At 38.5% G+C, this 23,377-nt stretch overlaps 1 protein-coding gene and 1 pseudogene across 1 annotated transcript in view; one reads left to right on the top strand and one right to left on the bottom strand.

The window, feature by feature from the left end:
- Nucleotides 1-23,377, top strand: part of LRMDA (leucine rich melanocyte differentiation associated) — a 977,969-nt gene that overhangs the window by 94,924 nt on the left and 859,668 nt on the right. The window lies entirely within an intron of this gene.
- On the bottom strand, nucleotides 1,834-1,952 carry LOC112482823 (annotated as a pseudogene).

Here is a 23,377-nt window from a genome sequence, read left to right as displayed (position 1 = left end):
TCTCCCTGCCCTTTTCTTTCACTAGGAGAGTTGGGTCCACTCAGGGAATAAGTGGAGGAAAAGAGTCAACACAATTCTGTGGGGTACAGAGAAAGCAACAATTAATTGCTACTGGATGAGTTAGCTCTTTGGAGGAGGTGATATTTGGGATGTAGTGAAAGGATCATCATGGAATAAAAAGACAAATATTATACACATGCAATATGTGCTAAATCATAAGAGACAGAAAATCCAACTCAAATTGGCTTTAACAATAAAGGACATTTATGGGCGAGGTGCCTGAGTAGATTTCAAGGCAGGTTGATTCAGTGGCTCAGCTGGGTCTTTAAGAACCCAGTTTCAGTCTTTCTTTTTTGGCCATTCCTAGCGTCAACAGGCTGTCTTATGACCTCTTAATCACCATCACCACCTGCTACACATGTGACTTATATAGTTTCTTCACAGAGAACATGGTATCTGAGGGTGAACATTTGAAGTGATTCTGGTGCTCAGTTGTGAAGTCCTTGTAATAAAAACCTGTGACTACTTTTTTTCAATTAAGCAAGTAACTATACATCTACTAGGTGCAAATTGCTGTGTAAGGAAGTTAGGTGCCCATATATTTGATGCGCACTGGCCCTCTGAAATCTTTTACCTTGTGGAGTACTTAAAATAGAAGTTAAGAAAAAACTGAAAAAATGTGCACCACTGAAATAAGTGGCATTTATGACTGTTCCCAGTCACTCTGACTCAGTCTCATTTCTTTGCAATGTTGTAGGTGTGTTTTTGTCAGGGGAGATTCTGAGCTCACGAGTCAACTTCAGTAGGAAGAATGGAAGGTAATGGAAGTTTCTGATATTTAGCTTTTAAGTCAAGGACTGCTTTCCAAAATGGGTCTTAGTTCTTGGTGGGCGAGCTGGCTTTGAGCATCGTGTCAGGCCGTGTACATGGCCTTGAAATAGCATCTGGATTATGTCTGTGTCTTCTTTCCCAACCTGCGATTGCCGATGGGCAGAAAATACTCATAAAACCTTGACTCAAACCACAGAATGGCTGAGTAATTCAAGCTTGACTTTTTTGAAGGATTTTGAATCCCAAAATAGCACTCTTAAGGAAATTGACATGTTTTCTTTTTACTTCCCTTTTTAAAGTTAATTAGGTTTACACTTAGGTAATGGGGGGGTCATATTTAGGGGAAAGTTTTGTTAGTAAGAGCTTAAACTAGAATTTCTCTTATCTACAACCTTCATTAAAACAACAACAACAACAACAACAACAAAAACAAGCAAGCTTTAAACCCAAAATAAATAAACACACATTTATTTGGTCATATATAATGTCCACTATGAAGGGACTTGGTTATGTCTATGGGGGAAAAAGTTTTCGTGAATGTGTCTTTGAATTTGTCACTGTTTTTGATAAAAGGCTGTTCTTTTTATCTTCTAAATTAAAAATTCATTGTTGTGAATTTTTTTTTTTTTTGCCATCGTTGCTGCTTTTTTTGACCTATTCATTAGTGCCTTTTCCTTATCAGGATTGGAATAGTCTCAGAGATTATGTAAAATGAGAGGTTGGATTGGATGGTCATTTGCATTGTGTGATGCAAGGTAAAGCCACCTCTTTGCTGTCTGGCTTGATTGCTTGTCGCTCTGCTTCAGCTGTGCTGGATTCACTCTGTCCTCTCTCACCTGGCTTTGCTCTATCAGACTCACCATCTGAGAAGTCTACCCTGCCTTCTTTTAGCGTACTGAAATCTTTTTTATTTACTTATTTTTTTAGGCGAGGCAACCCTTGGTTGACCTCACAGATTGCAAGAACCTTGTCAATCTACAATTCCTTATTTTTTATTTTTTATGCTTACAGCACCTAGTCTTCCTAGGTAGTCTCCCATCCAAGTACTAACCAGGCCCGACCCTGCTTAGCTTCCGAGATCAGATGGAATCAGGCTTGTTCAGTGTGGCATGGCCGTAGACACGTACTGAAATCTTAACCATCCTTTGAGGGTCAGTTCAAAATACTTTAGTCCTTTCCTAGCTACTTGGGTCTTTAATGAGACTACTTCCCAGATTTTTATTGTACTTGTTCATCCCATACTGCTCAACACAACTGTAAATTAGAGCACTTGCTATTCTTTTATTGTATCATTTTTGATATTGAAGAAACTGTATGTTCAAGCTTGCTTGACATTTAACTGTGAGACCTTGGGGACAAAATTGTATCCTCATTGCGTCCTGCATAGCACCCAGATAAAAGAGAAGATAATAGGTGTCTCAGTTATCGTTGGTAATTAAAGCCTATAATTTATAGAGAGCACGAAAACTCTGGTGTTTCAGCTACTCGTGTTAGTCCATGTTGAGAACAAAAGCAAAGGAAGAAATTTTAAGCCCAAACTATCCAAGAGGTCATTTCCCCCCATCACTCTAGGTGCCGAAGAGCTTTCTCTTTCCTGTGTTCTGTATTGTTGGGGAGAGGTTTTCCCATTTTGTTCAAAGCCTTGTCAGTCCATCATTTATTCTAACATGCACCCTCCCAAAGGAAACATCCTCTTCATCATCTGGAAGCATTCTCCTTGCTGCTGCTTCTGACCCAGTCTCTGGGAATCATCATGAGGGTGGCAGTGTGGCCAAGAGCCTGGGTTTGGTGTCAGGTGCATCTGGATTTGAGTTCTCTGGTTTTTACTAGTCGTGTGGCATCAGGAAAGTTATTGAGTCTCTCTAAGCCTTAATTTTCTCTCACAAAGTGGTGATGTACCTACCTCCCTGGCTGTCAGAATTAAATGAGACCCTGCCTGTACAGCTCAGCACAGTGCCTCACATAATTTATCCTCATTATTCTTGTAATCAAAGACTATATCGACTACCAAATGTAAGAGGCCCGAGCCAGGCCCTTAAGGACAGAAATTCAGATCGGGATAAATGTGTATGGGATTTACAGACGTGATTAAAATTGTTGAAATGAGCTAGGTTTCTCGGTGGGTATTTGCATTCAGGACTGGCTGGGGTGAATATATCTTAGGCCTAGATTCAAGAATCCTCAGCCTGCCGTGCAAGGTTTTGCCTTTTACCTCTATTTTTCCTCTCTTCTTCTGGAGGTGCCCCATGTGTCCCCATGCTCCCTGGCCCCGCCTCTGTGCTTATTTGCTGCTCATCTTGTTCGTGTGCTCTTTAGAATGGCCTTTTCATCCTCCCTCAAGTCCTAGTCTCTGCCCTCTGAAAATCCTAACTGTGCTTATGCCCTGGTGGCTGACGTGCAGTTCATGTGAATGTGACTGAGGTGCACTCTCCTCTCCATCGCCTGCGACTCACAGTTTGGTATTTATCACAGTGATTTGAAGTGTGTTCCTGCTCTACCACAGCATAAGGTTGCAGAAGATCAGAGATGGAGGGGACTTTGAGGTCTAAGAATGTGATCACAAATGAAACATTCAGCTTCATTAGCCCATTAACAAAACAGGTAACAACGAGGCTTCTGTCAGAGGGGCCAGGACCCTGTTCATGCAGTCTTCATCTCCCCTCCAAAAGGCCCTTGAGGGTTTTTGCTGCCCTTTGAGCATTGCAGAACTTACTTTGAAGACCACCAGTCTAGCCAAACTCTCTCATTTTATAGGTCAAGAAACTAAGTTCCAGAGACTCAGAGAGGCAGTAGTGTGCCTGAGGCCCTACAGCAATACCTGAAGCTGTCTCTGGCCACCCCTGTTCCATCCCACCCCATGCATTTCAGGTGGTGGATGCTCAGACACAGTGGATATAAGGAGTAATTAGGAAGGTGGGATGATTTTCTAATGGATCTTACATTTGCAATTAAAAAAATGTAAGCGGCATTTCAGGTGGTGGATGCTCAGACACAGTGGATATAAGGAGTAATTAGGAAGGTGGGATGATTTTCTAATGGATCTTACATTTGCAATTAAAAAAAATGTAAGCGGCATTTTTGTTTCTTGTGTAATCCTCAACCCTAGACTGTTCAACTCATAGGGGTAAGATGCAGGATGTCAGAAAGGGTCACTGTGCATGAAATTCAGAAGTCTCTGATGGGCATTGAATAGTTTTTTTTGGCTTTGACCTGCAATTTCTTAGCTTTCTCATCTAGGCCCTAGCCAACTTGGGTCAAATGAAAGGGTCTATTTTTTTAACAACCAAGTATTAGGAAAAGATTGCTGGGAAGAATTTCTTTTTTGTTACCTAAGCTAGGATTTGATCTTCAGACCCTCAAGGTGAAAGGCTAATACCTTAATTTGTGTGTTTTATAAACACCCCCCAGGCGATGACCTTCTTCTAGTCTCATGTGATATTCATATTCTACAAGACTTATAACTAAAATTTTTGGCTCAGAATAGCGTGGTATGGGTTGCGTGCTGAAGTTTAGAATCAGCAGGGTGCCATTCGTCCATTGGTTGTTGGTAAATGTTCCTTATGTGCAGTTGAATGAAAGCTTTTTAGGGTGATTTCCTAGCAAAATGGAATTTTTTTATTTTAAGAGAAAATGTATCTTGTGGTTTGAAGAAACAAACCACCTTTTCCCAATAGGACATATGTCCAACAAAGTAAGGTGCTTTTCCCTTTTTAAAAGCTTTCCTTTAAGGGTCATCTTTATTTTTCTGGTGTCAGTCAAATTATTTTTCAGCATAGCATGAAAACTGGAGGTGGAGATGCTCCATGGCCGTGTGTTAGAACCACACTGAAAGTTTTTTGTTTTATGTAAATAGAGATTGATGGAACATTTTACACAGAGTACGGGCTTTTGACAAAAAGTATTGATGGTTGCTTTCAGTAAGTGTTACTTGAGATGACAGAACATTGCATTTTAAGATGAATTACATGAGAAACTCCCTCTTTGGGAATGTCATACATTTTATTTCATCTGTTGTTTTATGAGAGAATGACTGAAGTCATGAATACCTTAGACTGAACTGTTTCCTTTGCACATTATAAGTCCCGGTTTGGTGCACTCCTATTTTAAATATGAAGTTATGGGGAAAATATTTATACTGGCAAATAATATTGATAAAAATGCTTAAATGTTCAGAAGCAGAACATAACTTCTCACACAGTTTCCCCTTGTGTAGTGGTGATTTGTGGAAAGCCTGGGAACCTAGTTAGAGTTAAATGTATATTTTTTAGAAAGATCTCAGAGATTTCTGATATGTGGAAAAATTTTTTTGTTGTGTTGGTGATTTACCTCCTCTGTATATATTTAAATTTCAAAAATGCTCCATTTGTATCTATTCCTGTATTGTTATTTGTTCTTCATGAAAAGGCCTAAAAGTCAGGGTCTGTGCTGATTTTGGTTTTTGGCCTTAATTTTCTTTATAGCACAAATTCAGGGATATTAGCTTAATGGTATTAGAGGGGCAATGGGTATTAATAGATACACTATATATTTATTGTACTATTTATTTTAGGGACTGGGAATATAGTCCTGATCCTCACATTGCTTATAACATAGTGAAGAAGAGAGAGAAAGAAACAGAAAATAAAATATCTGGTAGTGATGCATGCTACAAAGAAAATAAAGCAGAGCATAAGGATTTAGAGTGTCTCGGAAAAGTGAACGTGGGAACTATTTTAGATATTAAGGGAAGTTGATCTGAGAAATGACATTTAAGCAAAGAACTAACTGATGAGATAGCTTGAGCCATGCAAATGTTGGGAAACTTTGCAGAGGGAACAGTAAGTGCAGAGGCCCTGGCATGTTAGAGGAACAGCAATGCTAGTGCCCCTCATAGCAAGCAATGGTGGTAGTGCTCCAAGTTTGGGGATTGACATGATAGGGTGTAGGGAGGCCAGGTACAAGAGGAATGTGGTTCTGCACATTTGTCCTAGGTGTGTAGCTGTAGATTTTCTTGTTCTATGACCATACTGTCTTCATGTATCTAGAGCCTGGCCAAACGGGCTTTCCTATTTTCACCTTACTACTTCTGTAGAAATGTCTTTTTTTCACCATTTACTGGATGTCAACATAGATAAAGTCTCAGTCACCAGGGGAATTTTAAACTTTAAGTCTCCCACAATGAATCCTTCAGTTAAATCTGCTTTTACACACTTTGGCTATTACTCTTTTCCAATGCTTATTCCAATCAGTTATATATATGATTGATTTTCTAGCTGTATGCAACTGTTACTCATGTATGGGCCCCTAGTGCTTAGCATAGGGCCTGGTACCCAGTAAATACTCAATATATTTGTTGGCTAAATGGTGAGACAGATACCTACGTGTTACCTGGTTGCCTCAATATGAGTACCAGAAACTATGGCGAATGCAAAGTCAATAGACTCCTTGCTTTCGTAGAAGGAGCTTAAAACCAATTTAGAGAAATAAGACCTTAAAAACAGGAAAAAAAATGTTTTGGAGTTGCAAGAGTTTAAATAATTGTTGGTTTAAAGAATTGTTGCAGGAATGAGAGCTCATGGGGGGATTAAATGGCCCAGGAGACTGCAGTATTCGAACTCTGGTAGGATGGAAATCCCAGAGGCCAGCTGGGTCATTGGACTGGATTTTTCCTGCATTTGCGCTTTTGTGCCAGGGCCTACGAGATATGTCTTCTATAAATTTGGAGCCGATTTGGAACTAGCTAGCTGTTCTCCCTGATGAATTAATGTGCTGTTCAGCCGAAGCTCAAATATGAAATATATTAAAAGCAAACTAAAAACAGGTCAATGTTTTCCCTCTAATGCTGTGGGAATATTTGTTTTTAAATCATCTTTTAGTACTCTACAAATCTTCCCCACAAAGTATTTTTTTTTTTAGGCAGAGACTATTTTTCCCAGTGTAAAAGGCCATTTCTTAAGTCCTGATTTATTCAGAAATTTACATGGAGAAAATGGCCCGAGATCCCACACAAGTAAAACTTTATTTTTTAATCTGGGGCACAGTAGGGAGTCCTGAGAAATGCATTTTCTTCCAAGATTGTAGGAGGAATACATAGTGTTTGTTTAAAGCATCAGGTATTGAGAAATGTAATGGCAGGGTGAAAAGTTTGACCTCAGCTGCCAGATCCGATCTGCTAAGGGGTAATTGAGTTGCCATGTTTTTTTCCTCTTCAGTTTAAATCAAGTTTTGCTATAGCCCATTTAAGTGTCAAATTGGTAGCAAAACTTGACAACTTCAGGGTGCAGACTTGCTTTTGATCAGAATTTACATGCAAATCATTTTTGCCTTGAACTGTCAACTCCTGTTTCTGATACTCTTGAGGGGGACATGTCTCTCCTCACTCCATCTTCCCCCAAGCCGAAGGGGATGTTGGCTAATGTTATTAATCAGCGTGTGGAAGAAAAATTATCTTGATAAATATGGTGGTTAAACTATATTTTCCCTTTTGTGTGTCAGCTGTTGCAGCTGGGCATTTAATCTCCTTTTACCTAGAAGGAAATCAAACAATTATCTAGCGCTTGATGTCAAAAAGAAACTAGTGAATAAGGGGTGGAGGGTCACCAGTGTATTGGGGAATGGACTTAAGCCACCAAAATCTGACAAAGGGTGCTGACAGTCTGCATTTTCTTGGGCATTAAACAAAGTCTTTGGTAACTTTAAAGAATCTTTCCTTGCATGACTAACCTCATTGAGAGGGTTAGAGAGAAAGCTGCCTCAGAAGTCTTAAGCCTGAAACTTTTTTTTTGGTTTTGCCCTAAACCCTCGGGACGCTTAAAAGCACGTGAGTATGTGTAGCTCCATCATTCAGCAAGACAAAGGAGTGTTTGCACTTTCACAGAGTTAATAATGACCGTAGCGAGTCTTTCCTATTTCTAGCCAACCTGTCGTAGCATTTCCAGTCATCCACCTGAAGAATTTAATTGTGATTTACACTCTGTCTATAAATTCTTAGAGACAGCCCCATGTTGAACAGCAAGAAAATAGGAGGACTCAGTGAAAGAAACCAAGTGGAGGAAAAAAGTTTCTAAAACTCACTGTAGGTTAATAGAGCTGATAATGAATATTTATAATTATCTATTATGGAGCCAAAACTTTCAGTGAAATAATGTGTGAGATTTTGTTTCTAGCCAGCCTGAAATTCCTTTCCATCAGTACACCCCCAGTGGGGTGAGAACATCAAACATGTCGTCTTGCCAGGATGACAGCCAGCATTGCGTCAGATGGGAGCCACATGCAAGCCTGACTTGTGAAGTCAAAGAAATTTCAAGATTGGATTCGCTTGATCGAACGTGGCCCCATTGCAGGCCCCTCGGAAATCTCCTTTACTGGGCCCCTTCCTGCCCCTGTCCAGTGCTGCCTGCCTGTGTGCTGTGAAATTTTAATTGAATTGTTAATGACACCGAGGAGTGACACAACACATGAGAAACTTCCAAGAATCAGTCAGGAGGAGCCCTTTTTCTTACTGTTACAAAACAGAAGACACTGGGAAATTGACAAGTCCAAGCGGCGAGGCCAGGGTAGTAATTGATAGCAGGCTGCCTAGAGCCAAGGTCCTTCCCTGGTAATTGCAAGCAGAGGCTGCCTCTGTGATCTCGCCAGTGGTGTTGGCCATGCCAGAGCGACCCGGCTTTGACGGATTGCTTTCCCGTGGTAATGACTTAGGCATGTTCCCCCTCTCTCACATGAGGCCATGTGTCCCTCCCACTGGAGAAAATGAGCTGAACATTTTGCTGCTTCTTTAACAGGGTGCTGTTAAAATAACTCTATTCTATTATATAAGCCCTGTTGTGCCAGGGGCTAAATTTATATGGTTATAAACAAGAGATATTACATCGGAATACCACAATACTGTGTTTTTCTATTTCTTTAGGATTTCAAATGGTGTTTTCAAAATAATGGATTTTACTTCAAGAAAAAAATTGGGGGTGGGGAGGTGGAGAGAGGGAGAAGGATCTTATTTCTGAACGAAACCCTCATCCTATTTTTAAATTCCTCTGTGTACCTTCCCTAATTCGCTAGCCCAGTATTTATTTGTATTTGTGTTTGTTTTGCTGGCTGGATTTGACTCTCTGTGGGGACATCAGAAAGATTATTTACTCCAGGATTCTGGAATAAGATAGATATTTTATTTCATGTATTTTAAATTCTCCAAAGATTTCTTTTTATTTTTTTTCCTTTCTCATTTCTGGACATTGATATATTTCAGAACTTTTATGTGGCTTTTCCTCTCCCTACATCTATTCTGGCTTCTCCCCTCTTCCCTTTCCTGGAATGTAATTTTGTCTGTAAAATATGATGGTAAACTGAAGTGTCCCTGATGATATATAGCACTTCTGGATTTTCACTCCCATCGGTGACAGAAACTTACTAATTCTGATGTAGGGGTCCCTGAACACATTTCCCCATTGTGGCTTGTGCTTTCTGGCATTTTTAAGGTTTGGTCCCTCACCCCAACTCTGTCTAAACACGTTTTTACACCAAGAAGCAACTTCAAAAGAGTGCCAGGAAGATCCCTAAAAGCTCATCTATAGGTTCACTTAAGAATGTGTGTGTCTGTGTGTGCGTGTGCGCGTGTGTGCGTGTGTGTTTATACTTACATGATAGGTAAGTTTTGATGAGGAACCTAAGAGGAAGGAGACGTTAATACTCATTGAAACTTCTGGGTGAAGAACAGGCAGAGAAAAGATTTGGTCGTGATTATTTACCTATTATCCCAAAATTTGTTGTTAATTTGTAGTGCAAATTTAGAATGTTAACATTCTTACAAAATAGAGGTTTAAATGACGGTAGGTTTTCAAGTATCTCACAAAATTCACTTCTGCAAAAGATCACTATTTTAGGTAAAATGGACTTTTGTGGGCTAGCCTGAGAACCTCACCATTTTAGCGTTAGTTCTACTGGAAAATACCTCAGAGTCCTAACTTTGATGTAGGATACTAGGAAGATGGTATTTTCTTGCCTTCTCTCTCACTGCCTATAGCTTGGAAGGAAGAACTTTTTCTTCTGACGGGATCCCAGCAGCAAAAAGAATGACCCCACTTTACGTACTGGGGCAACAGTAATAACCCTTTCTCTTGCCCCTGCTGTAATATCATGTAGGGCATGCTCATAGTCAGGTGTTCATAAATAGAGATATGTCAGAATTTCATGTAATTATTTGTACATTTCTGTTCTTACTGTTCATGTAGGTATTAGTTTAATGCTTTATTCTTGCTTGTCTTCCCTGTGCTTTGTTTTAGAGCAGTGGTTCTCAATGGAAGGAAGGGTACGATTTTATCACAACTGGAAGGATGGTTGCCACTAGCATTTAGTGGGTAGAGGTTGGGGATGCTGCTAAATAGCCTATAATGCACTGGACAGCCCCAAATACAAAGAATGATCAGAGTCTAAATGTCAATATAGTTTAGCATAATGACATATAGAAATAAACTCTCAATAAAAGTCCACGAATTACATCAGAAACCACAGTCTGTCAATCAGCAAGCATTATTGAGTTTTTAGAGCTGCCGCGGGGGACCCCAAACCAAAAGGATTTGAGAAATATAGAGTTTTCTGGTCATGAACACAGGCTTTAGACGCAAACCTGGTTTCAAATAATTGTTATACTGTATGACTTTGGGCTTGTTACTTAACCTGTGTAAGCCTGTTTACTTCTCTGCTAAATGGGACCAATGACGACTATATTTTAAAACAGTGTCTGGTTTACACTAGACCTTAGTAAGTGACTGTTGATGTATAAATTGGTTGCTGCCTTAAAGGTGGTGACGTAACGAATCTGGAAATTACCTTACTGAAAACTTCCATTTTACGGATAAGAATACTGAGACCTAGAAAGGAAGATCATTTACCCAAAATGGTGGCAGCTAGCAAATGGCAAAGTTGGGACTAGAACCCAGGTTTTCTGACCCCAAGTTCTATGTTCTTTGCAATATTAAGCTTCCTTTCATGGTCTAGAACTTAAGTCTGACTGGGAAGGAAAGTCCAACATGTCTGAAATAATTAGAGAAACATTTAGTGACAAAATTTCCAGTCTGAGAGCTCTGGATTCTGGAAGGACACAAGAATAAGTAAGTAGGATTATCATTTATAACAACAATGAAACTCTTGCAGACTATGTAAGGATCCAAAGACTTGTGTTGGAAACTAAAGGAAATGAGTAGAAGACTTATGGGTCTTGGGGTTCAGTTCTTTTAGAGCAGAGAAGCATTATTGTGTGGTGGAAGTTAGACTCTTGAAATTTCTTTGAAGATATCAGACACAGAAGAAGAATGAGAGAACATTTATTAAGTGTTGATCAGTATTGGGCATAGCGCCAGGTGATTTCACACACATTTTCTGGTTTCAGTGGTCTTACTGAGCTCTAGTATCACAGGCATTTTCCATTTACAAAATGGTGGATGAGAACAATGGGGGATATAACCATAGAACGACATACCACGCTGCCTTCAAAGGTCATGTCTTTGAAGAATGTTTAATGGTAGAGGAAAATATTCATCAACTATTCTGCAGTTTAAAAAGTAGGTTATGAAATAGTATATACACTGTGGACCCCAAATGTACTTTAGAACAAACATGTATATGCATAGAAAAAGGAATGGAAAACTATATCAGAATATTAACTGGTTACATCTAGTGTTGGTATTAAAGATGATTTTAATTTTAATTTTCTGTATGTTTACTAGTCTCTATTTTAGAAATAAAGGGTTTTTTTTTTTTTGAATGGTAGAATTGATCTGGTCAACAAGTATTTATTAATAAGTTTCTTGTGCCTGGGAGCTATAAGCAATGAAAAAGAAAAGTAAACAAGGGGACAGGAAAAAAATGGTGTAGATAGAGGCTCTGTTCATTCCTCTGGTGACCAAATCAAAGCTGTGACAGAAACAAGGAGCAAACAGCAAGGAAAAATCACCTGAGCTCTAGATGAACAAGCCATACAACTAGGGAGAAATCTAAGAAATCACCCTGCAATGGCAGATGGTAGAACTGGGCGAGGACCCAGGGCTGCCCGGTCCTGAGAGGCTGAGTGGGACAGAGGCTATAGCAGTGGCAGCTGGCAGCTGCAGATGCTTCTTAAAGGACCGTGTCTGCAAGTGGATTTTTGTAGTGACGGACCTGCTTGCTCTGAGTGCTAGTGCTGCTTTGGCTGTGCAGGAGGCACCAGAGACTTACAGGGGGACGCTGAGTTGTCGGAGCGAGGGCCAAGGCATGACTCGCTCTGTACAGAAGTGCAGGCAGTATCCATCGTTCCTCTGTTGAGCCCTCCCCGCTCCCAGTGTGCAGACAGCATGGCCATAGCTGAGACATAGATACAGACACAGAAAGGCAGCCAAAATGGGAAGACAAAGAAGCAGAAACCATATGAGAGAACAGAACAGAGATACAGAAATAATGGGGTCAAGTAGTCTAACAGACGCAGAGTTCAAAACACTAATTATAAAGATGCTCAATGAACTTATGGGAAGTGTGGATGAATTCAGTGAGAACTTCAACAGAGAGATAAAAAACATAAAAATGGACATCGAAATTATAAAAGGGAGCCAGTCTGAAATGAAGAACACGTTGTCTGAAATGAAGAACACGTTATCTGAAATGAGAAGTATATGAAATGGAATAAACAAAGGAATAAACAAAGTGAATAAAGGAGCCTATGAGACACTATTAAAGGTAAAAATATTCGTGTCATAGGGGTACCTGAAGAGGGAGACGGAGAAGTTGAATATATATTTGAAGAAATAATGATGGAAAACTTTCCTAACCTAGTGAAGGAAATAGACATACAACACCACAAAGCTAAGAGAGTCCCCCAAACCAGGAATCCAAAGAAGCCCACACCAAGACACATCATAATTAAAATGCCAAAGGTTAAATACAAAGAAAGAATATTAAAAGCAGCAAGAGAAAATCATATAGTTACCTACAAGGGAGAACTCATAAGACTGGCAGCTGATTTTTCAAAAGAAACTATGCAGGACAGAAGGGCTTGACACAAAATATTCGACATGATGAAGACCCAGGATCTACGTCTAAGAATACTGTATCCAGTGAAGCTATCATTTAGAATTGAAGGACAGATAAAGAGCTTTCCAAACAAAAATAAGCTAAGGGAAGTTTTCATTACCAAGCCAGCATTATAGGAAATATTGGAGGGACTTCTTTAAGAAGAAAAAATTTGTATCAGAAACAGGAATAAAGAATGGTGATAACTACATTCCTATGAACAAGTACCTCAAATGGAAAAGAATTAAGTGCTTCAACCAAAAGATAGAGTGGCTGAATGGATAAGAAAACTAGACTCCTACATATGCTGCCTCCAAGAGACTCGCTTGAGATTAAGACACACAGACTAAAAGGAAGGGGATGGAGAAAGATATTGCCTTGATGGATGTAGAAAGTACTGCACTGAATGAAATGAGATGGATAGAGAAAGACAAATATTGCATAATTTCACATACATGTGGAATCTAAAGAACAGAATCAACAACAACAAAAGTGGAAATAAACTGGTAAATACAGAGAATATTTAGAGGGCTACTAGATGGGAGAGGGGTTGGGGGACGGCAAAAAACGGCAAAGGGATTAAGAGGTACAAATAGATAATTGCAGAATAGACATGGAGATGTAGAATATAGCATGGGGAAGAAGGTTAATAATGTATTAAATATGTAATGGGAAGAGGGTTACTAGATTTAGTGGGGTGATCACTTTGCGAGTTATGTGGATCTCTGATCACTATGCTATACAACTGAAACTGGTATATTATTGCATGCCAACTTTAAGTGAAAAAAACCTCATTGAATCGTACAATGTAAATATAAGAAATTAATTGTCTATTATATGTCAACAAAAACAAAATATAAAAAAAATAAGTAAACATGGGGGTTCTGCCCTCAAGGAACTTTTATTGTAGTTCTGGATAGAACCTTCATGTATGGAAAGTTTATTAACAATGATTGTTTCTGATAGTTATTAACTATTTTACTATTACATGGCTGATTAGAATATAATAGAAAATCTCTAAATTTTTAATAATTATGGCCATTGTGTGATTTGTATACATTGTTTCACCGAACCCTCCCAACACACACATAGGGTCTTTATTAATATTCTTATTTTACAGATGGAAAAACTAAAGTTTAGTGAATTTGGGAAGTGAGCCAAGATTGACTCTAAAGTTCACATCTTTAACCACCAGCTAGTATTACCTCCCATGGAACCCTGTTTAGCTGATAAATCATCAAATGCTCATCGCCAGTGAGGTCTTACAGGAGTTATCAGTTTAAAAGGAACAGATCATTTCAGCCTGGATAAGAGAAGGGAAAAGAAAGATCAGATGTCTCATGCCAGCTTTGGCAGGGTGGGAAATAAGGTCTCAACCTACCCTCCCACCAAGATTCCATTTACTCATCAGTGATCCCAGCCTAATGTTTCTGAATGATTCTGTTCAGCATTACTGAGTGTCTCTGGACCAAAACATGTGAACGAATAGTAGGTTATGTCAAGGGCAGATAACGTGGTTGAGACCAGGCCAAGGTTGGAGGAGCGTCTCTCTTTGCTCCTCTCTGAAAGCTCTGGTTGCCCTTATGAAGATTTTAGCACTGATTTGGGTAAATGTGGCTCTGACAGACAGTATCTTTTCCTGGCCTGGCTGAATCATTTTTCAGTCACACCTTGCTCTGGGTCTGTGGCATCCACACAAGGGCCAAAATCACAGTGGCCACAGTAAGCTCTGTGGAATGTATGTGTTTCATCTTTATCAGGAATGTCACGTGGCATTTCCTGATTGCATCAGCAACTTGCTGCCCCATCTGAGTTTCCAGACTAAATACCGGTGCTCAAGCCACATGTGTTTATGGTATATAATAAATCTCCATTTGTCATAATGGTTTAAATTTAAAAGAAAAAGAAAGGTGAGCTGTGATGTAAAAAAAAAATAAAATAAAATTGGCTGTTATAAATTAACTTTCTTAGAGTTTCAGGTCAAGCCCAATTTATTAAGGGGGATAAAAAAGATAGAAACCTGGTCTGTGATCACAATTGTGATTTATCCACACCTTGAGTGGGTCCTCCTTTGGACCTTTTGTTGAACCACAGCTGGCTTGGTTTATACAAGACCTGCTGGGAGCTGTGGTTGTAATGAAAAACAGTTATTCTTTCAAATTACTCACAAGAAGAGGGTTCATTTTATCAAGTGCCCTACTTAATTTGATTGTAAGGCTTTTCATATTTATTTTTTCTGCATTAATCACACTGTATCTTTGTGGCAAGTATAAACACAGTGAACGACAGCATTTAAAAGAAAACTGCATTTAAAAGAAAAAAACTGCACGCAGAGGACAAATGTTGCTCTAGAGGTGGCCTGTTGGGAACCCTTAACGGATAATTAAGAAAGTTATTTTGGGTTTTGTAGGAATGTTGTGAACTTTTCTAAAGACTCTTTTTCAAGAGTAGGATGGCATTTAATATTTTTCCAGATTAACCTTTAGCAATGAAAAGAGTGTCCAGTATTGACTTCTCCTGGCAGAAACCAGCAAGGCTTTGGCAGCATCAACTAGCATATTCTGTCTATGCAGGAAGGTGCCCTCTGTGCCCTGGCTTTGTCCAAGGCAGAGATCAGGAAGCCCCTTCCCCATCCAAGACAGAGGAGCTCTCAATTTAATACCCTATGGTGGACCCAGGAGTCTAAGACCCATCCTATATTTTTTTCTTTGCTAATTAGATCCTTTCTTACCTGGACAACCCACAGTATCTTAAACAATGAAGGATGATGAAGGACAGTTTCTGTTCTCAAAAAGCCTCCCAGATGGTCTTCTGCTTTCCAGAGCTTCCTTTTAAAGGCTCCGTGCTCTTAAGGAGTACAACTGAAAACCAGATGCCGGGTGGTCCATTACAAACAAGAAAATAAATTTTCATACACTTTCATGTTATTTGTAGTATTTTTTATTTCTTTGATCTCTGGCCTCTAAAAGAGATCTAAGTACACATTGGAAATATGTATAACGGGTTGTGTAGGCCTATCTGTGATGTCATCTCCATGAAATTCTGTGTGAGGCAACAGAACGAGGTAACTCCTCAAAAAGTCTTTTCCAGGAAGGTAAGTCAAAGCTCGTGCAGATCTGAACACATTAAGAATTTATTATTATTATTATTAGCTTATTACTACTATTTTCTATCTTAGGTGACAGTATTGATATTTACTTTTTATTTTAAAATTCAAATTTAGTGATATATAATTTATATCCAGTAAATTCCCTTTTGAAGTGAAAGTTACATGATTTCTGACAAATGTATGTAGGCACACCATCACCACCAGAGTCAAGATAGAACATTTTCATCACCCCAAAAAGTTTCCTTGTACCCCTCTTCAATCAATCTTCTTTCCCTTTCCAGTTCCTGGCATGTAATGATCTAATTTTATTTCTATAACATTGTCTTTTCCCAGAATGTCATAAAAATGGCATCATACAGCAGTTAGCCTTTTGTGTCTAGCTTTTCACTTAGCATAATGCTTTTGAGATTCACCCATCTTGTTGCATGTATCGGTAGTTCATTCTTTTTTATTTCTTAATAGTATTCTATTGTGTGGATGTACCACAATATGCTGACACATTCACCATTTGATAGACATTTGGATTGGTTAAAGTTTTTGGCTGTGAGGCATAACACAGCTAAAAACATTTTCTCAGAAAATAGTCTCAAGGAATGTTTTAGATGCTCTTGGAAAGAGTTGGATCCTGCTATCATTAGTTGGAGTCTTCTGTAAATATCAAAGCTGATTCATAGTGTTGTTCAAGTCTTCTATATTCTTACCGTTTTTTTTTTATTTTGGTTTACTTTTTACATAAATTAGAGGAGTATTGAATCTCCAAATATAATTGTGTTTTTTTTTTTCCTGTTTCTTATTCCAGTTTGATTAGATTTTTCTTTATGTATTTTGGAACTCTGTTGTTAAATGTATACATATTTGTTATGTGTTCTCTATGAGTCACCTTTTTTGTGCCTGAAATTATTCCTTGTTCTGAAGCCTACTTTGTATTATATTACACAGATTTCAACTTTCATGTTATATATCTCTTTTAATGTGTCATTAAAAGAGATTTATATTTATAGTGAATTTCCTTCATATCTAATCTTATGATTTCTGCTTTTCACTTGGAAATGTTTAGGCCATTTACATTTAATACCTTTATCGATATAGTTAGTTTTAAATCTAACATTTTGCAAGTTGTTTTTATTTGTACCATCTGTTCTGTTTATTTTTTAATTTTACATTTCAGTTAAAAAATTCATTTTATTAGTTTCAAGTATACAGTACATTGGTTAGACATTTATATAATTTATAAAATGATCCCCCTAATTGCTGTTTCTCTCCTCTGGCTCTCCACCTAGCCATGTTCTGTTTTTATTTCATTCTTTTCCTGCCTTTTTTTTTTTTGAGATTATTTGTATATATTTATGATTTTATTTTATCTCCATTATTGGCTTATAAGTTTTTCTTTTAAAATTTTCTAGTGGTTGCTTTAGGGTTTATGGTATATATCTTTAACTTGTCAGAGTTCATCTTCAAGTAATATAACACTTTATATATAGTTTAAGAAACTTGTGGCATACTTCCATTTCCTTCTTTTAATCCTTCGTTGTCTTATATATTACTTTTACAGGTTATAAACCCTACAGTTCTTTAATACAATTTTTATTTTAGACAGCAGTTAGCTTTATGTTTTTTAAACTAGAGAAAATGTTTTCTATTTGCTTATTTTTCTTAATTTTTTTTAAGAAACTGTTTATTTTCCGTCAGCCTTATTTCTATTTTGTTTAAGAGTTTGTGGAAGAACAGCTTAAGACCACTCAGTGGTTGTTGCTACCCATTCAGTAGCCTGAGCAGTGGGGGCTACAGACCAGTCTTCAGTGGCAGGCTGAGCACTCTGCTCTTCAGTCTCTTCATGTCTCTTGCTTGGTAATCTCTCTTGTGAGCACCGTGGCAAAAAAATGAGTGAGTACAGACTCTCATTCCATCTGGGACTCTCAGGAATTCTAACTTTCTGGCTTGCTCTCATTTAGCATTTACAAATTTGTTAAGTTTTATCTGTTTTATTCTTATTTGCTGTTATGATGGGTGCCTCTTCAATTTGTCCTCTGCCAAAGATGAAATAGTTTGTGCGTCTTTTCTCCTGTTGGAGAGGGACAAGTCATACTTTGGAAAGTTATGTTTTCTATATCCTGAGAAGGAATGAATTCCTGAGAAATTTTATGTGACATTGGTTAGTTGTAGTGTGTTCAGGAGGGTCAGGAGGATTCTAGAAATTCTACCATACGGAAAGCAGTTAAAAGATTAAGGGACAGTTAGACTGGAGAAGAGAAACTTTGTTGGAGAGAATGATGTAGTGCATGATAGCCACTACAAGTTGCTGTAAGATTGCCATGATGAAGCAGGTGAAGACTTTTACTTGATGTTGTTTGTGATGGCATTAATTAAATCATTGATAGAACTTTTATCAACCCTATGACTCTTATTTCCTTTTTGAAATGAGGTAGAGTATAATTTTAAACATCTATCGCCTTAGGAAAGCTACCTAACTTCTCTAGATCTTATAAATAAAGCAAGCTAATTAGATATTCTTGGAGAGTTTGGGTCAATAAGTCCATGGTGTGGGGTGAGGCCTGGGTGTCTGTATTTTCACCAAGTTTCATGGGTTATCCTTTTCTGATCTGTAAAGCCCTCTCCAGATTGTAACTTTCTGTGAGTCCATGATTTTACAGAAATGTCAGGAAAGATGATTTTTGCATATTCATTCTCTCTTTTAAATTGGTCCATTTAGGGCATTGTGGTGTTTTTATCTTAATATCCTTTAGGTCCCCTCCTTTGGCAATGTCTCTCTCAACAATTCATTTGATCATTTTGGTTGACCCATCCCAGGGAATGGAAATAGTTCACAAGGATTCACTAGTCAAATCTAAAAGCAAAAGCTCTGGTACCACCTAGATTGGGAGATTCTCTGTGCAGTTTTGACTTGTCTCAGGGCTATCACATGACTTTGGCAGATCAGACAGTTTTTCTGGGTTACCAGGGATGGTTTTGTTTTTTTGAATGTATCAAGATTATATAAAAGTTCCCTTAGGAATAGAGTTTCCATTTAAAAGCACAAATACAATTGCCAGAAGAAAGGGGCTGAATGTTGAATTCTTTCACTGGGGGATTGCTGGGGGCATCTCAGCAGCAATTCTGTTGAGGGTGCTTACCGAAAATTGTTTTCTGCCTCTTAACTGGGTGCTGGCTTGACTGCATCAGTGAAAATGTGTTGGTTAATTCTTTGTTTCACTTGTTCTTTTTGGCACAGCCAGAGGCATTTCCATAGATAAAAATCTGTCAACAGAGGCTAAGTTACAATCAAACAGATGTGGATGAGTTGAGGCCTAGAGCTGAAGTATGAGAGAGAACTGCATTATGGGAGCAGCCCTCTAGTCAGGAAGTATCTTGGAAAGAGAATGTGGCAGCTAATGGGATATTTAATTAGCCAATGAAGAGAGTTATGGAGGGGTATGTTCATTTTTTGCTGACCAACCTGATCGTCAAACTACACTTCCTACTTATCTTTAAACTTTAAATCACTTGGGTCAAGTAAGATTAAATGACAGAGAAACTAAAATCATATACTGAATTCCCTTAGTACACTTATCAAATCTCTCAGGGTGAACTTCTAGGATAGAGGAGTTCTTTAAAAAGAGCACTATTGATTCTTTCTTCCTCTGATTCTTAATTCTTACAGTACTTGCAATTTATATTACCTATTCCATCACTCATTCCTTATTCTTTACTGAACTTCCTGAATGAGTTGTCTCTATTCACTGTCTTCATATGCTCACCTTCTATTCACTCCTCACTCTTGGTCCTCTAAGTGTAATCTATGGACCTGTAGCATTAGCATCCTTTGAAGGTTTGTTAGAAATGTCAGTGTGGACCTCACCCCAGACTTAATGAGAATCCTCATTTTAACAATATCCTCAAGTGATTCTTGACACATTGAAGTCTGAGAATCACCACTAAGGCTAATATCCTTCTGGAAGGTCTCAGATGGCCTTTTAAGCACAGAATCTACTGGCCCCATCGTACTCTTCCTTCTCTTCGACTACTTGAATCATTTAATACCATTTTCTTCTTTAAAACTTTTCTCTGACTTCCTAACATAGCTCTAAACAGATCTTCACAGTTCGTTGGGCATCATTTCTGTGGGTCATTTTCTGGCCCACTTTCCTTCTGTCATCTCCAAAAATACAGATATTTCTAGTTTGTCTCCAATTCCATTTTATCTTTCCCCCAAGGTCCATTTCCCTTGTTCTGGTTGACTTCCGGACAGCTCAACACTGGGTGTCCCTTTGGAACATCAAGATTACTCTGTCCAAACTAACTTTCCTTTACTCCAAAAGACACTTTCTCCTGTGACCTTTTTTTTTTTTACAGTGACATCCTTGGGCGGGGCAGTGGGGGGGGAGCTCAGTATCATCAGTGACTTCTTCCCTTGTTTGCTTCCCTGTCTAATCAGTCACCAGATGGTATCTCTATTATTGCCATGTATTCTGACGTTCTCATTTACTGTTTAGTCAAGTTATTTAAACCTCTTTACTGAACTATTATAAGGATTTGATCTTTATTATTCTAGCCACTGCCCAGTCGTACCTCTCTTCCCCTTCACTGTCAGATTGTTCTTTCCACAGTGTTCTAACGATGCCCCTCTTCTGCACCAGAGCACTCCTTGTTTCTACACTGCCTTCAGACTTAAGTCTGATTGCTTTAGTGCAGGCTTCAAGGCCTTCTGTGTTCAGATCACAGTCTCTTATTGTTCTAATGGGTTCCAATCCCCGGCCTGTGGCCTGTTAGGAACCAGGCCACACAGCAGGCGAGTGAGCGAAGCTTCATCTGTACTTGCAGCCTCTCCCCAGTGCTAGCATCACTGCTTCAGCTCCACCTCAGATGATTAGGCATTAGATTCTCATAGGAGCACCGGTCCCTGGTGCCAAGAAGTTTGGGGACTGCTGCTATACAAGTGCCCTATGTTTGGTCAAACTGAAGACCTGTTTCTTTTCTTTGACATTCCCCTACTAATTAAATATGACCTTTGGAATTTGGAATGAGATTCTAATATAGATTGTTACAAGGCTGGATAGTGAACCAGCAATTGTTTATGAGTCAGCCCATGTTCATTGTGAATAGATCAGGTTGTATGATCTCCCTTTCTTTTTCAACTTAATAAGGGAAATGTGTTAAGTATCATGCGTTTGAAGATCAGGAAGGCATTTAATACTGGATTTGTGCTGAACAGCTCTACCAAAGCGGGCATCAAAATGGAATTATGTAAGTTTTGAGGAACATTTCTTATGGTTCTCCACAGAGCTTGGTTTTGTATCTGACTCTTGGCCAAAGTATTCACCAGTGACTTAAAGATACAGAAAGCACATGTATCATATTTGTGAGAGACAGAGCTAGGAAGGACAGTAGGATCAGTCAATAGAATTATGATCTCACAATATTTTATCAGCTAAAATATGGCCAAATTAGAAGAAATGACATTTAAGACTATACTTGTACTTGGGTCCCCAAATCAGTTGTTAAAGCAAAGTGCCAGAATAATGGTAAGCTGTGAGAAAAAATTAAGTTTTATTTGGCAAGTTCAAATATCTGAATATGAGTGTTTAAGGAGCTCATGAGATCATAGGTTCAATTATAGAAGCAGATTATCTCGAAAAAAGAGGAAAGCCACACCTAGAATACTGTATTCAGTTCTGGGCTCTAAAGTTTAATTTGGAAGTAGATAAATTGGAATCTTTTTTTGGGGAGCACAGTCAGTCTCTTGGCCAGGGTGATTGAGCGTGCAGAGCTCACTGGCTGGTCTTCGAGGTCCTTTTCAAGTCCAGCTTTATTGTAATTTCTCCAAAGGCTTTTAGGGCAATGCTTTGCTCATAGCATGTGCTAATAAATATTGGTGAATGAACATTCTTAGTGTGATGTAAGTTTTACCTTCAGACCCAGAACATAATTTCCTTTACAGCACATACCACATATTATTTATTTTTTATATCATCCCCAGCATCTTGAATGCGGTTGGATTTTCTGCAGGTACTTAATAAATATGGACTGAGTTCACAAAATTAAATGTTGGAAGGAATCCATTAAACACCTCATACTTATTTCCTCAATTTCCCCTTTCCTGTTATGCATATAAAAAAGGAACAGTGTGGTGAGGGAAAGAACACTGACTAGGAGTCAGAATCCTTGGTTTCTAGAGGTGTGTCTCTAACTAGTTTGCACTAGGCAAGTAAGAACCCACATACGATGATGATGAGGGAGCAGTAGGATGGAAAGCATCATGGCTACTACAATTTAGGGTCAGGCATTTGGATGTGGCAGCTAGGTTTCTTTCAGCCTTTTGGTATTGGTTATGGTGATAAAATACTTTAAGATGATGCAGTTAAGGTACCTAATCATTTTTTAAGTTTCTTTCGATAAGCTTAGAAGCAGCAGAAATTGCAATATTTGCTTGCTAGGAGATTGTAGCTTATGACGAATAACTCATGCCTATACAGCTGTTATTTGCTATTCAAGAGTTAAAAGTTGGAGTGGCAGGTGTGGCTAATTCCACCACTGACACTACCTCTGGGATGAATTTGAGCTTTTAAAGCAACTTGTTCATGAATATCTGAGAGAGAGCATTTCTTGAAGGGTGCTGGGCTCCTTTGTGGTTACTGATGGGGCTGAACCCACTTCTGAGAGACTGGGGTTATTGATGGCACTATTTCCTGAGGGCACATCTCTCTGTGGAGCCTCTCCTGGTATATACCCACAAGTCTTGGTATTCTTTTATACTATGTTTTATCATAGCTTTCTGGAATGGACAGGCATGTTTCTAAAGGCCCCGAAAACACATTTATTTTAAGAGAGACAAAGTGATGGTGTTGAGGGAGCAAATCTGAAAACGTAAGGCTGAGTTTGGGCAAGCTAGTGTGTCAGAAGAAACCAGAAGGTTTTCTAGACAAGGGTGAAATGGCTAAGAAAGCCTGTGGGAAAAAAACAAAACAAAACAATCCCTAAAGAGTTAAAAGCTGGGGTGGCTTTTTACCATTTAATTGTGTTTAGCTTTGTTCCTTAAAAAATGAAAAAGGAACTTAGAAAAAAATCATATTTCATTAATGTGCCTGCTTGGATTATTTTCCCTTGTCAGTTTAGCAATCAACAGTAATAAAAACCCGGATATAAAAATTTCATACATTTACAGTACTATGAAGACATTAAGTGAAAACCCTTTAAAACATTTTCCATTTTCATTTCACTTAGCAGGTGCTACATATCAAGCTATTATTTACCCAGCTAAAATGAGCTGGAAAGCTATCCAAGTTGGTGAATTGCCTGTAGACAAATCACATGATTGTTGTTTTCTTCTGATTATGCCCAGCTGAAGGGATTAGTTTTTTAGTACAAATCAGATCAAGATGATGTGAAAGTTACTCAGGATTACTTGGAGACTGTTGAGGTTAGCTA

The sequence above is a fragment of the Pteropus alecto genome, unplaced genomic scaffold (assembly GCF_000325575.1).
Source record: "Pteropus alecto unplaced genomic scaffold, ASM32557v1 scaffold155, whole genome shotgun sequence".
Lineage (NCBI taxonomy): Eukaryota > Metazoa > Chordata > Mammalia > Chiroptera > Pteropodidae > Pteropus > Pteropus alecto.
Note: the sequence above shows the minus strand (reverse complement) of the source record. Positions and strands in the feature narration are given on the sequence as shown.